General features: G+C 71.8%; 1 long non-coding RNA gene across 1 annotated transcript; it reads right to left on the bottom strand.

Moving 5' to 3' along the window:
• Positions 1-5,290: 5,290 nt before the first annotated feature.
• Positions 5,291-7,214, bottom strand: LOC138845559 (uncharacterized). Its single transcript, XR_011382818.1, has 2 exons — positions 6,692-7,214; positions 5,291-6,600 (listed from the first exon to the last, which is right to left on the bottom strand). It is a non-coding gene; the product is annotated as an uncharacterized lncRNA (long non-coding RNA).
• Between the last annotated feature and the right edge of the window lie 5,979 nt (positions 7,215-13,193).

The raw sequence follows: 13,193 nt of genomic DNA, 5'->3' as shown, positions 1-13,193 counted from the left end.
GGGCCCTGCGGGGTCTGTGTCCCCCCCGGGAGTGGGCTCTGCGGGGTTTGTGTGTCCCCCGGGAGTGGGCATCGCAGGGTCCGACCCCCGGGAGTGGGCCCTGCGGGGTCTGTGTTCCCCCGGGAGTGGGCTCTGCGGGGTTTGTGTGTCCCCCGGGAGTGGGCATCGCAGGGTCCGACCCCCGGGAGTGGGCCCTGCGGGGTCTGTGTTCCCCCGGGAGTGGGCCCTGCGGGGTCTGTGTGCCCCCCCAGTGGTTCCTGTGGGCTCTGCCCCCCACCCCGACCCTCACCCCTAGTGGCCTCTGCCCGGCCTCCGCACAGCCCCTGCACACCAGGAGTCACTGTGGCCTTGCATTGCAGGCTGGGTGTGCTGACCGCTGGGGTGGCCGGTGTGCGAGCGCCTCCCGGGGCTCTTGCTGTGGCCTCTTGCGGGAGTGGACGCCGAGTGCCAGCTGCGCTGCCCTGCAGTTCCGAGTCGGCTCGGGCAGCAGCCGCGGGGATGGGCGGAGCGTTGGTTGGTTGGTTGGTTTGTTTTAAGATTTTTAGTTACTTGAGAGGTAGAGAGAGGGGAGGGGGAGGGGGAGAGGGAGGTCTTCCATCGCTGGGTCACTCCCCAGGGGGCTGCTCCACCCGGGCCTCCCGCGGGGGTGGCAGAGACCGTGCACTTGGGCGGACCTCCGGTGCCTGAGCCGGGAGCAGGCCGGGACCTGAACCCGCGGCGGCGGGTGCGGGTGGGCTGGCCGCCGGAGATACACTGTCTAAACAGGGTCTAAACAGGTCCAGATGCGTATACATAATTGCAAAACGAGACTCAAAGATGCAAAGCCGTAACCTCTGCCCCAGGCCAGCTCCCGCGTGGCCTTCCCGAGGGCCTGGGCTGTATGCAGGCTCCCTGCTGACCCCTGAGGGGGCCACACGGACGGCCCCTGCACCCACCTGGGCGCCCCGGACGGAGCTCCCGGCTCCTGGCTTCCGCCCGGCCCAGCCCTGGCTGTTGTAGGCATTTGGGGAGCGACCCGGCAGAAGGAAGATCTGTGTCCCGGGCCTTGGTCTTCCAGAGAAACAGAGCTGTCCAAGCTGCCGTCGCTGGACGCCGGTGGCAAACGCAGGGCCACCCCCCGCCCCGGCTCCTGGTGCTGCCCCGCCTTCCCCGGCCCCCCCCCCCCCCCGGGCTGTCGCCGCGTGCCGGGAGACGTCCTCTTGTTTCCATCTATTGGACAGGCAGAGCGACAGAGAGAGAGAGAGAGAGAGAGAGCGCGCGTGCGCACCTCTGCCGGCCCAGCCCCCACCGTCAAAAATGCACAGAAAAAGAAAATTAAAAGACAAGGAGGGGGTGGGTGGTTAAGGAGTTAGGGGTCTGGTTAGGGCAGTGGGTAGAGCAGGGCCCGCATCCCACGTGGGCGCCGGTTCGAGTCCCGGCTGCTCCACTTCCGGTCCAGCTCCCTGCTGTGGCCTGGGAAGGCAGATGGCCCAAGTGCTGGGGGCCCTGCACCCGCGTGGGGGACCCGGATGGAGCTCCCGGCTCCTGGCTTCCGCCTGGCCCAGCCCTGGCTGTTGCGGCCGTTTGGGGAGTGGCCCAGCGGTGGACGACCTGTCCCTCCCTCCCTGTGTGTCACCACCGTGCCACTCAGCTGAATAGAAGCATGTCCCTGCCCGGCACACCCCGGCCTCCTGCCCCCTGGCTGTGCAGACCCGCGCCTGCCTCCCGCTGCTCCCGGCCAACGCGCGTCTAACGGCTCTCGGTAGCCTCGGTCCAAGGTCACGTTTATCTCATGTAGGCACGAGCCAGGGTTGCCGTGCCGTGGGCGCCTATCTCGCCCGGCACCAGGAACACTATCGCTCTCACCTGTGCCACGCAGCAACCGACAGAACGGCCACGCCCGCCACGGGGCAGGGCCGCGCCAGGCCCCGCACCAGCACCAGCCGTCCTGCCCCCGGCTTGCACTCAAGCGGGTTGTCCAAACAGGGGACACGGCCGAGGAGGCTCTCTGCGGCCGAGGTGTGGACACCACGCCCCCCCCCCCCCGGGACTCTCAGGACAGGCCTCTCGGACGCTGGCGGCCCCTGCCGCGGCCCGGGTTCGAGTCCCGGCCCATCCAGCTCCCTGCCAGTGTGCCCTGGAGGGCAGCGGAGGACGGCCTGAGCACGTGGGCCCTGCACCCGCGTGGGAGGCCCGGATGGAGCTCCTGGCCTCAGCCTGGCTCAGGCCTGGATGTTGTGGGCGTGCAGGGAGTGAACCAGCAGGTGGGAGCCCCACCCCTGTCTTTCCCTCTCTCCCTCTCCCTCCCTCCCCCCTCTCCCTCTCTCTCTCTCTCTCCCTCTCCCCCTCTTTCTCCCTCTCTCTCCCTCCCTCTCTCTCCTCCCCTCTCTCCCTCTCTCTTCCTCTCTCTCCCCCTCTCTCCCTCTCTCTCTCTCCCTCCCTCCCTCCCTCTCCTTCTCTCCCCTCCTCTCTCCCCCCTTCCCTCCCTCCCTCTCTGCCTTTCAAGTAAATAAATCTTGTTTTAAAGAAGAATTCTGCAACAGAGAACTCGTGAATGACAACATAGAAGAGCCGTAGAATCATCACGGGCGCTGTTGGCCACTTTAGGATGTGCAGAGGGAAAGAGATCCGATCCGCCGGTCGTTCAGGCCCCAGATGGCCACAACGGCCGCGGCTGGGCCGGACGGGAGCCGGGAGCTCCATCCGGGTCTCCCGCGTGGGCGCAGCGTCCAGACACTTGGGCATCGCTGCAGGGAGCTGGAGCCGGGCGGAGGCAAAGCACTCGAGTGGGGTGCGTGGGCAGTGGGGGGCGTGGACACTGGGGTGGATGGAGACGTGGGCACTGGGGGGGTGTGGGCACCAGGTGGACATGGGCACTGGGGGACGTGGGGGGCGGGGGGCGGGGGCACCAGGCAGACGTGGGCACTGGGGGGCGTGGGCATCCCCCGTTTCTGCCGCCCACCACGTGCCCGCGCGGGTCCTTCTTGAGAGAAACAATCCTGGACTAGCCGTGTGCGGCTCCTCAGACCACGAGCTTCACAGGGATGTGCTGAGGCCCCACAGCCAGGGTCCTCTCGTCCCGGCCCCCCCACCCCACAGCCAGGGTCCCCTCGTCCCGGCCCCCCCACCCCACAGCCAGGGTCCCCTCGTCCCGTGTCCCCCCCACAGCCAGGGTCCCTCGTCCTGTGTCCCCCCCCCACAGCCAGGGTCCCCTCGTCCCGTCCCCCCCACACACAGCCAGGGTCCTCTCGTCCCGTCCCCCCGCCCCACAGCCAGGGCCCCTCATCCCAGCGCCCCCCACGCCACAGCCAGGGTCCCCTCATCCCGGGTCCCCCCCCCACAGCCAGGGTCCCCTCGTCCCGGGCCCCCCCCCCACAGCCAGGGTCCCCTCGTCCCGGCCCCCCGCCCCACGGCCAGGGTTCCCTCGTCCTGTGTCCCCCACCCCACAGCCAGGGTCCCCTCGTCCCGGGCCCCCCCACACAGCCAGGGTCCTCTCGTCCCGTCCCCCCGCCCCACAGCCAGGGTCCCCTCGTCCCAGCACCCCCCCCACACCACAGCCAGGGTCCCCTCATCCCGGGTCCCCACCCCACAGCCAGGGTCCCCTCGTCCCGGCCCCCCCACAGCCAGGGTCCCCTCGTCCCGGGCCCCCCGCCCCACAGCCAGGGTCCCCTCGTCCCAGGCCCCCACCCCACAGCCAGGGTCCCCTCGTCCTGGCCCCCCCCCACAGCCAGGGTCCCCTCGTCCCGGCCCCCCGCCCCACGGCCAGGGTTCCCTCGTCCTGTGTCCCCCACCCCACAGCCAGGGTCCCCTCGTCCTGGCTCCCCCCCCCACAGCCAGGGTCCCCTTGTCCCGTGTCCCCCCGCCCCACGGCCAGGGTCCCCTCGTCCCGGGCCCCCACCCCACAGCCAGGGTCCCCTCGTCCTGGGCCCCCCACCCCACAGCCAGGGTCCCCTCGTCCTGGGCCGCCCACCCCACGGCCAGGGTCCCCTCGTCCTGTATCCCCCACCCCACGGCCAGGGTCCCCTCGTCCCGTCCCCACCCCACAGCCAGGGTCCCCTCGTCCCGTGTCCCCCCGCCCCACGGCCAGGGTCCCTTCGTCCCGGCCCCCCCCACGGCCAGGGTCCCCTCGTCCCGGGCCCCCACCCCACAGCCAGGGTCCCCTCGTCCCGTGTTCCCCCCACAGCCAGGGTCCCTCCCCTCGTCCTGGCCCCCACCCCACAGCCAGGGTCCCCTCGTCCCGTGTCCCCCCCACAGCCAGGGTCCCCTCGTCCCGTGTCCCCCCCACAGCCAGGGTCCCCTCGTCCTGGCCCCCCGCCCCACAGCCAGGGTCCCCTCGTCCCGTGTCCCCCCGCCCCACAGCCAGGGTCCCCTCGTCCCGTGTCCCCCCGCCCCACAGCCAGGGTCCCCTCGTCCCGTGTCCCCCCCACAGCCAGGATCCCCTCGTCCTGGCCCCCCACCCCACAGCCAGGGTCCCCTCGTCCCGTGTCCCCCCCACAGCCGGGGTCCCCTCGTCCCGGCCCCCCCCACAGCCAGGGTCCCCTCGTCCCGTGTCCCCCCCCCACAGCCAGGGTCCCCTCGTCCCGGGACCCCCACAGCCAGGGTCCCCTCATCCCGGGTCCCCCCCCCACAGCCAGGGTCCCCTCGTCCCGGGACCCCCACAGCCAGGGTCCTCTCGTCCCGGGCCCCCCCCACAGCCAGGGTCCCCTCGTCCCGGGCCCCCCGCCCCACAGCCAGGGTCCCCTCGTCCCGTGTCCCCCCCACAGCCAGGGTCCCCTCGTCCCGTGTCCCCCCCACAGCCAGGGTCCCCTCGTCCCGTGTCCCCCCGCCCCACAGCCAGGGTCCCCTCGTCCCGGGCCCCCCGCCCCACGGCCAGGGTCCCCTCGTCCCGTGTCCCCCCGCCCCGCAGCCAGGGTCCCCTCGTCCCGCCCCCCCCCCCTGCAGCCAGGCTCCCCTCGTCCCAGGTCCCCCACCCTGAGCCAGGCTCTGCCCTCGTCCCGGGACCCCACCCCACAGCCGGGCTCTGTCCTTGTCCCGGGGCCCCCCACCCCACAGCCAGGGTCCCCTCGTCCCGGGCCCCCCACCCCACAGCCAGGGCCCCTCATCCCAGCGCCCCCCACGCCACAGCCAGGGTCCCCTCATCCCGGGCCCCCCGCCCTGAGCCAGGTTCTGCCCTCGTCCCGGGCACCCGCCCCACAGCCAGGGTCCCCTCGTCCCGGGCCCCCCGCCCCACGGCCGGGCTCTGCCCTCGTCCCTGCGTCTGCTGTCGAAATCGCTGGAGCAAAGTTCCAAGCTCAAGCTTTGCAGACAGAGCTTTGACTCTTTTCTTTAATGGGGCGAATTCCCCGGGCTGTGGGGTCGGCGAGAGGGACCCTGGGCGTCCCTCAGGGGCCCGCAGAGACGTCCCTGCAGCCCCTGGCCTGGCTCGGGTGCTGGGGTCCAGGCCCGGCGCTGTGGCACAGTGGGTAAAGCCTCCCCCTGCAGCGCCGGCATCCCAAGGGGGCGCGGGTTCGAGTCCCGGCTGCTCCACGTCCCATCCAGCCCCCTGCTGTGGCCTGGGAGAGCAGTGGACGATGGCCCAAGTCCTCGGGCCCCTGCACCCGCGTGGGAGACCCGGCTCCTGGCTTTGGCCTCTCCCAGCCCCAGCCCTTGGGGACGTCTGGGGACTGAGCCAGCACAGGGGAGGTTCCTGTCCGTCCGTCTGTCACGCCGCGTGCCGTCGGATCAAGCCGTGGACTCTTCTCCCGAGGTCCGTTCGTTCCGCAGATCTTGTCACCCCCGGCCGCGTTCCCGGGAGCTCGCGGTTTGGCCACCTGGAAGTAAGAAATATTTGGGTGCGGGAGCCGCCGGGGCAAGGCCCGCGGGCCGGGCGGGGCGGGCGGGGGTCAGGTGCTCGCCGGCGCCCCCGCGTGGCCGTGGGCGGAACTGCCCCGAGGTCCAGGCGAGCCTGGAGGGGCGGGGCTGGGAGGAGGGGGCCGGTCTCGGGTGGGCTTCGCCGATGGCGCGGCGGGGGTGTGGAAGGCGATCCCGGGTGTCGACCCGAGCCCCCCGGGGCGCCGAGGTGGAAAGGGGAGGGTTCAACTAGCGCGTCCAGCGGCCGGGAGTTGGGGTCTAGGCGTTGCATGGCCAGGGTTAGCGGTCAGCGCTGAGATGCAGCCCAGAGCCCTGGAAATGGGAACCGTCAGGGGCACTCAGGCGGCTGGGTCACCCCACAACTGCCTGCAGCAGCCAGGGCTGGGCCAGGCGGAGCCGGGGGGCCAGGAGCTCCATCCGGGGCTCGCACGCAGGTGCAGGGGCCCCGCGCTGGCGCCGGCGCTGCTGCCCCCCAGGGTGCGCGTGAGCACGGAGCTGGGACCAGGAGCCAGACCAGGGCTGGAACCCAGGTCTTCCAGAGGGGCTGGGGGCGTTTGCCCCGTGTCGGCGCCGACAGCCCCGGCGCTGCGGGAAGAGGAGTGACCGGGAGACACCGGTGCCTGCTCGGGCTGACGAAACCTTGCTCCCCGTCCTAGGGCTCTCGGCTGCAGAGGCGGGCCGTGGGCCGTCACTCCCCCGCCCACGCGGTCTTCTCGGCTCTCGGCTCCAGCCGCAGCCGTCGCAGGGCTCAGGGGACGGAACCAGCGGGCTCTGTCCCGCAAAAAAATAAATTCATGACTATAATTTTTGGAAAATTAAAACAATAAAATATATTCGGGGAACACCACATAGCACGTCTTACATGCGCAAGGCATGCGAGCAAACCGCGGGGATTCGGAGGCGCGGGGTCGCTTGGCGCCCCCAGGCCGCCCCGGTGCAGTGGGGCTTCAGGCGTCCACGTGCGGCGGGATGGCCGCTTGCCGCTGGGGGGCGGCAGAGAGCAGGCGCAGAGGCAGTTCCTCGCAGCGTCCGCCAGAGGGCGGCAGAGCCGCACGGCTCGGCCGGGCTGGGGCAGGTGCGGCGGCCTGGATGGCGGCGGGGGCCGCGAGTCGTTGACCTTGGGGGTCCCCGAAGGTCACCTGCGGGCGGCGAGCATGGCTGACCTGAGAGTGACGCCACCGTGGGCGTTTTTCCATTTTTTAAAGAAAAGTCTGCAAACGTAGAAACATTTATTTATTTCAAAGCCGAGTTAGAGGCAGAGGCGGAGGGGGGTCCACCAACCGCCGGTTCACTCCCCAAGTGCCCACGGGCACCAGGGCCGGAGCCGGACCCCGGAGCCCCCCACTGCCCGGTCACACCCACAGGGGCCAGGCCAGGCCGGGGGCGGAGCCGGAGCCGGAGCCCCCTACTGCCCGGTCACACCCACAGGGGCCGGGCCAGGCCGGGGGCGCAGCCAGAGCCGGACCCCGGAGCCCCCCACTGCCCGGTCACACCCACAGGGGCCAGGCCAGGCCGGGGGCGGAGCCAGGAGCTGGACCCCGAGCCCCCCACTGCCGGGTCACACCCACAGGGGCCAGGCCGGGGGCGGAGCCAGGAGCTGGACCCCGAGCCCCCCACTGCCCGGTCACACCCACGGGGGCCAGGCCAGGCCAGGGGCGGAGCCGGAGCCGGACCCCGAGCCCCCCACTGCCCGGTCACACCCACAGGGGCCAGGCCAGGTCGGGGGTGGAGCCAGAGCTGGACGCCGGAGCCCCCCACTGCCCGGTCACACCCTCAGGGGCCGGGCCAGGCCGGGGGCGGAGCCAGGAGCTGGACCCCGGAGCCCCCCACTGCCCGGTCACACCCACAGGGGCCGGGCCAGGCCGGGGGCGGAGCCCGGGGCCCCCCCCCAGTGTCCACTCGGCCGCTGTGGTGCAAGGAGGCCCCGCGGTCACGCAGAGGCCGGGGTGAACACTGGGCCTTGCATCCACAGCCCTGTGCTGCTGCCTTTATTCTGCGCCAGCTGTTTACACACGCGGACGTGCAGCCCCCCGGGGTGGGGGGGAATGTGACCCCGGCCCAGAGGAAGCCCCGTGAGCGGGGGCCAGGGCCTGAGCGGCTCGAGGGCCCCTGAGTGTGCGCCAGCTGTATACCCCATGAAGCCCTGCGCATCGAGTGTGCGCCAGCTGTATACCCCATGAAGCCCCGCAGATTTGAGTGTGCGCCAGCTGTATACCCCACGAAGCCCCGCAGATTGAGTGTGCGCCAGCTGTATACCCCACGAAGCCCCGCAGATTGAGTGTGCGCCAGCTGTATACTCCACGAAGCCCCGCAGATTGAGTGTGCGCCAGCTGTATACCCCACGAAGTCCCGCAGATTGAGTGTGCGCCAGCTGTATACCCCACGAAGCCCCGCAGATTGAGTGTGCGCCAGCTGTATACCCCACGAAGCCCCGCAGATTGAGTGTGCGCCAGCTGTATATCCCACGAAGCCCCGCAGATTGAGTGTGCGCCAGCTGTATACCCCATGAAGCCTTGCAGATTGTGTGCCAGCTGTATACCCCATGAAGCCCTGGGCATCGAGTGTGCGCCAGCTGTATACCCCATGAAGCCCTGGGCATTGAGTGTGCGCCAGCTGTATACCCCACAAAGCCCTGTGCACTGAGTGTGCGCCAGCTGTATTACACATGAAGCCCTTCACCTGCAGGGCCAGCATCCCACGTGGGCGCCGGTTCGAGTCCCTGCTGCTCCACTTCCGGTCCAGCTCTCTGCTGTGGCCTGGGAGAGCAGTGGACGATGGACCAAGTGCTGGGGCCCTGCACCCGCGTGGGAGACCCGGATGGAGCGCCGGCTCCGGGCTTCGGATCGGCCCAGCTCTGGGGAGTGGGCAGCGGGTGAAGACCTCCCTCCCTCCCTCCCTCCCTCCCTCCCTCTCTCTCTAACTCTGCCTTTCGAATACAGAGATAAGTATTTTTAAAAAGTCGTGACCTTTTCATTTGGATTTGGAAGGGGCGGAGGTCAGCGGTCACTCACCAGGTGACCGCAGCGCCAGGAGCTGCACCCGGGCCCCCCCCCCCCCGTTCGGTGGCACCTGCGCCCGGGCGCATGCGCGGCGAGTCGAGGGACGTGGAGCGGCCGGGGCCGGGCCCGGAACCAGGACTCGGAACCAGGACCCGGGCAGGTTCTCGTCTGAGACGTGGGGAGGAGCGAGCGACCCAGGGCCGCCTTTCCCGTGACGACAAACGCCAGGAGCAGGTGGTCTCCGCGGGGTGGGGCCAGCCATCCGGGCCGCCCCCTCCCCCGAAACTCCTCCCGCGTGTGCACCTGCTGGGCCGGGCCGCCCCCTCCCCCGTGCGCACCTGCCGGGCGGGGCCGGGCCGCCCCTCCCCCGTGTGCACCTGCTGGGCCGGGCCGCCCCTCCCCCGTGTGCACCTGCTGGGCGGGGCCGGCCGCCCTTCCCCCGTGCACACCTGCCGGGCGGGGCGGGGCCGCCCCTCCCCCGTGTGCACCTGCTGGGCGGGGCCACCCCTCCCCCGTGCGCACCTGCTGGGCGGGGCCGGGCCGCCCCCGACCACCCAGCTGTCCCGACGGGCGCCCTCTAAGACGGCTCGGCCCGGGAAGCCCCGCGGCTCCTCCACCCGGCCTCGGGGACCCTGCACGCTGCCGCTGGGGGTCTGCTGCGGACCCCGGCCGCGCATGCGCACGCGGGCCCGCGGCCACACGAAGCCTCTGTCGCGTGTCACTCCCGTCGCACTGACCCCAGCCGCAGCCGGCCGAGGCCCAGCGCGGACTCGGCGCCGCCCAGGCCCGGAAGCGGCCTCAGGACTCAGGCACGGGCCCGGCGCCGCCCCCCGGGTCAGACGCCCTGTCTCCGCCGCACGCGCCGCGCATGCGCACTCGGGCGTGCCGGGCGCCCTCCTGGAGGCGCGCTGCATGCCGGGAGGAAGCCGAGGCGCGGGGCTCCGAGCGCCTGCGCGGCCCGAGACATCCGCGTGCCCATCGGCCACCGCGGCCGGGCGCCAGCGCGCATGCTCCGCTGAGGGCTCCGCGCACGCGCGCGAGAGGGGACCGGCTCAGGGTTTCAGAGAGTAGGCGACAGGAAGGGCTGCGGGGCCGACGGGCTTATTTCTATGATTTTTAAAAAACATTTATTTGAAAGGCAGAGTTGGAGGCGGGGGGAGAGAGAGAAGTGTCCCATCTGCTGGTCACTCCCAGATGGCCGCAACAGCAGGGCTGGGCCAGGCCGCAGCCCGGAGCCGGGGGCTCCATCCGGGTCTCCCACGCAGGTGCAGGGGCCCAGCCCCGGGCCGTCACCGCGGCTCTCCCAGGCCGCAGCCCGGAGCCGGGGGCTCCATCCGGGTCTCCCACGCAGGTGCAGGGGCCCAGCCCCGGGCCGTCACCGCGGCTCTCCCAGGCCGCAGCCCGGAGCCGGGGGCTCCATCCGGGTCTCCCACGCAGGTGCAGGGGCCCAGCCCCGGGCCGTCACCGCGGCTCTCCCAGGCCGCAGCCCGGAGCCGGGGGCTCCATCCGGGTCTCCCACGCGGGTGCAGGGGCCCAAGGACCTGGGCCATCGTCCACTGCTCTCCCAGGCCGCAGCCCGGAGCCGGGGCTCCATCCGGGTCTCCCACGCAGGTGCAGGGGCCCAGCCCTGGGCCGTCACCGCGGCTCTCCCAGGCCGCGGCAGGGAGCGGGGTCGGACGTGGAGCAGCCGGGACTCGAACCCGCGCCCCATGGGATGCGGCCAGGTCAGCCCTTCCTTGCCTGGCCCGGGTCCTACCTGCTGTAGCAGCGCTGTGGCCGACCTGAACGCCTGCCCCTGACCGGCTGCAGGCCCGGGGCACCCCGGGGGGCGCAGCAGGGAGCCCGGCGCTCACACACCCCAGTGCGGGCTGACGACCCCCGCACGGCTTCCCGCCCTGGCCCCAAGCGCATGCAAGCAGCCGAGTCTGTGTCTCAGGGGCAGCGCCCGAGGCGCTGGTCCAGGTGGTCCCGGTGGTCCCCGCGAAGCCGTTCGCACCCGTGTGGCTCCAGCGGCCAGCCAGACCACCAGCGCCGAGGGAGGGAGGCGCCGTCCGCTGCTCCGCGCTCGCTGTAGGCGTCGTGGGCAGGCGCGACTGCACACCCCACCCCGCTGTCGCTGACTGATGCGCCAAGGCTAGACACATCGGAGAGGTCTGCCCTCTGCTGGTCACTCCCAGGTGGCCGCCAGCAGCCAGGGCTGGGCCAGGCCGGAGCCGGGGGCTCCATCCGGGTCTCCCACGCGGGTGCAGAGGCCCCAGCAGGGAGCCGGAGCGGAAGTGGAGCGGCCGGGACTCGAACTGGTGTCCAACCGGTGCGGGCGCTGCGGCGGGGCCGGGCCCTGAGCCCTGTGCTTGGCCCGGGGAAGCTGCGCCCCAAGTCCTCAGGGAACCCCCCTCCCCCCAGCTCCCAGGCCCCTCCCCTCTACAGGAGCCACTCCCTGCGCGTCCGTGCCCTCCGGCGGGCCATGGCCTCCCTCTGCGCAGACCCAGACTTCAGAGCTGCGGGGGGAAGAGCCAGGCCATCCCCAAACCCTACCCCCGCACGCAGACCCCGCCCCTGACAGACCCCGCCCCGATTACAGACCCCACCCCCAACTACAGGCCCCATCCTCATCCTACAGGCCCCACCCCGCACGCAGACCCCGCCCCTGAAGACCCCGCCCCTGACAAACCCCGCCCCCAACTACAGGCCCCACCCCCAACTACAGGCCCCATCCTCATCCTACAGGCCCCACCCCAGCTGGCAGCCGTCCCCACACCACGTGCACCTGGGGTCACACACACTCACACACACACACACACACACACACACAGTGGCCAGCAAAAGCCAGCACCGGGGTCAGCGGTCAGTGTCCATGTTAAGGACGTGAGCCCTGGGAGGCGGGGGCCCACCCTGAGGCTGTGGCCACGCCCCCAGACCCCCGCTTCGGACAGCAGGAGCGGACCCTGTCCAGCCCCGGAGGCTGGCACGGCGTGGGCGGGGCCGCGTGCTCGCTGTGCGAGACCCCCGGGGTACCCGGCCGCGCGGGGCAGGCGGAGGTGGAGGGACCACGCCCAGCCAGGCCAGGCTGTCCGGGCGGCACCCGACCTCGGCCCGGGGCTGGGAAAGCCACTGGCCCCGCGGCCCCCCCCCGCAGGCTCTGGCCGGTGCCCTGGAGCGCTCAGCCTGCCGGCCGCACCTGCCGGCCAGGTGGACAGGGTCCCTCCGGGCTCTGCGCCTTCGCGCTGCTGCCCACGGCAGCGGGCACAGGCGCTCCAGGCCCAGGGCTCACCGGGCTCCCTCGGGTGGGCGCGGGGACCCGCACCGGGGCGGACCCCAGTCCCTCGGCGTCGCGGCCCCGGGGTGTGCGTGCAGCTGACCTCCAGGGCTGTGATGCCGGGTGCGGGTGCGGGCGCGGGCGGTCAGGCGCTGCTCACCGTCCGGTCCGACTGCCCCTACTCCTCCCCTCGGCGCCCTGCTGCTCCCGGCCGCCGCCCCCCTGCCCGCACCCCCCCCCCATAGACTCCAGCAGTCGTCCCCAGCCCCCCATAGTCTCCAGCCGCCGCCGCCCCCCCATGGACGCCAGTCGCCTGCCCCGCCCCCCATGAACCCCAGCCGCCGGCCCCGCCCCCTCCATGGACGCCAGCCGCCGTCCCCGGCCCCCCATGGACTCCAGCCGCCGTCCCCGCCCCCTCCATGGACTCCAGCCGCCGTCCTCGGCCCCCCATGGACTCCAGCCGCTGCCGGCCACCCGCAGGAGTGTACGCTCCAAGTCCCAGCCGGCCCCGGAGCAGCGAGCTGTCCGCAGCGCCCCCTGCCGGCGGCCGGCGTCTAGGCTGGGCCGCGGCGCACCTGCTGCTGCGGGCCCCCCCGCAGACCCCCGCAGGGCCAGTTCCCCGCGGGCGGCCGGGCTAATTCTCACCGGCCCTGGCCTCACTTCAGAGGTCACCGTGGGGAACAGGTAAGACGACACAAATCCAGCGTTCGACACGGACGGAAGGGCACTCGCCGCTATTTATTATCGACTTGAACGAGCGGGCAGCGCTTCTCGCGGCGGATTCTCTCGCTTACCCGTCTGGGGTTGGTGCTAACAAGAAGTCACAAAGCGCATAACCGACTGATGTGTTAGTACAGTGCAGTGTGGCTCCGACAGCCCCTACACTGCAGGTTCTGCAGCCAACTGTAGGTAAAAATAGCTTTAAAACACTGCACTGGGGAGGCCGGCGCTGTAGCGCAGCAGGTGACGCCCTGGCCTGTGGTGCCCGCATCCCATAGGGCCGCCGGTTCGAGTCCCGGCTGCTCCTCTTCCGATCCAGCTCCCTGCTGTGGCCTGGGAAAGCAGCAGACGATGGCCCAAGTCCTTGGGCCCCTGCACCTGCACCATGG

This window comes from Oryctolagus cuniculus, chromosome 16 (assembly GCF_964237555.1).
Source record: "Oryctolagus cuniculus chromosome 16, mOryCun1.1, whole genome shotgun sequence".
Lineage (NCBI taxonomy): Eukaryota > Metazoa > Chordata > Mammalia > Lagomorpha > Leporidae > Oryctolagus > Oryctolagus cuniculus.
This window is presented reverse-complemented; position numbering and strand designations above follow the sequence as displayed.